Below are 1,902 nucleotides of genomic sequence, written 5' to 3'. Positions count from 1 at the left end.
GACCGTCCTCATCAGTATGAGTTCATTGTTGTCATCTTTTATCATGGTTATCCCTGTTTTCTTTGGGACCACTTGCACTGGACTTATCCATGCACTATCTGAGATTAGATAATTGATCTTGACATCTAAAAGCTTCAATACTTCTTTATGCACCACTTCTTGCATTAATGGGTTCAGTCTCCTCTGGGGTTGGACGATCAGTTTAAAATAATCTTTCATTAAAATCTTGTGCATGCAAATTGAAAGATTAATTCCTTTGATGTCCGAGATGATCCAACCCAAGGCCATCTTGCGTTCTCGCAAGACTCTCAACAACTTTTCTTCATCTACATCACTCAAGGAGCTATTAATAATGTGGCGCCCCCAGCCCCCCGCTTGGGATTGGACGATCATTGAGACGCCGGGACATGTAACACAAGGCTACACACCCCTCGTACATGACAGATAATATGCTATGCACCTAAGTACACTAGCAGTATGCAATAACGTAGCAACGGAAAAGTTAAATAAAAGTTGGATAAATTAAGCAACGCAATAAGTAATAACCAATATCATAAACTAATATCATAACCCAAAAGATTGTCCCAAACGTAACCATAAGCCATAAAGGCATAATATCCCAAAGAAAGCATGGAGCATAATTTTAAAATTCCCAAAACATGGGATTTCCACAAAGGAACATAAATCCACAAAGTTGGTCATAAATGTTGTTGCCTTCTCTTTTTTTTTTTTTTCACACAAAATACATTAACTCCCTTACTCTTCAAAAAGATTCGGGCTTCACGCGCTTCTCTAAAGCCTTATCCTTGTCTTGGTTGTTACGCCGCTTGAACTCTATGATGAATTCAAGTATACCTGTGATCTCTTGATCAATGGCCTCGAGTCGCTCCCAGATAGAGGGCTCGGGCCGATTCATGGACATTTTAGGCACAATCCTCTCCGGAGGAGGAGGTGCCGTTCTCTTCCTCTTGGTCATAGTCGCCTCTTACTAAACCTGTCACAACTTCTACCATTCTGGTTGGGGAATGGTAGTGGAAACTACCACAATGAGATTTCGAGAAATCTCATAAAGTAATCACACAACATACCACAGTTAATACAAGCATAGAAAAAGTATATCATGATATGCATGAATGGACATGTACTAGACTTACGCCTTAACTAGAACTTGACTTTATGCACTTGACCATTTGCAAAAGACTTGTAATAGAGACTTCTTTTCATGAAAACTTCTTAACTTTTTCTTATTCACGTGATCTTATTCAAAACTTGTCTTATCAGAACATATCACAAGGTTTCAATCGAGTGATCCTTATCATATGAGCTCTTATACTCGTTCAGAGGGTGGACACAACATGGCTCCGCTCCTTGCACTGTGTGTTCTTGCTAGTTACCGCACCATCAACGGTCCGTATACCATGATGAATACGTCATAAACAGATAATCATATTAACTTGACCTTACTTCATCGGGTTACATGCCTTATGCACCCACTAGCGTTAGGTGGTTCCTCGCTCCGGCATCCTTTAAAAAGAATCCATTCGAGGCTCGTCAACTATTCTTTGTTGACCCAGGGGTTACCACTCCATTCTTAAGCACTCCAGAGTAGATAGAGGAGTTCCTCTAAGATATTCCCCCGCCCTAGCACTTGGGGTCGTGATAAAACGTTTAGACTCTTTTCTTTGAAAAACACTTTTCTTTAAAAACATTTTTCCCAAATGCATGTGACATGGAACTTAAGACATATGTACTTATACTTGACATGTGACATATGGAATGTTATGCATGAAATAGCCAAACATAACATGTTCAATTCATGGCATGATAACATTAAACACATGAAACCTCCAAACACATTCATGGAACCATAAGAACTTGCTTAGGCCGAAACATATAGGGGTA

This window comes from Juglans microcarpa x Juglans regia, chromosome 2S (assembly GCF_004785595.1).
Source record: "Juglans microcarpa x Juglans regia isolate MS1-56 chromosome 2S, Jm3101_v1.0, whole genome shotgun sequence".
NCBI classification, from domain to species: Eukaryota; Viridiplantae; Streptophyta; class Magnoliopsida; order Fagales; family Juglandaceae; genus Juglans; species Juglans microcarpa x Juglans regia.
The sequence above is the reverse complement of the archived record's forward strand: the minus strand, read 5'-3'. Positions refer to the sequence as shown.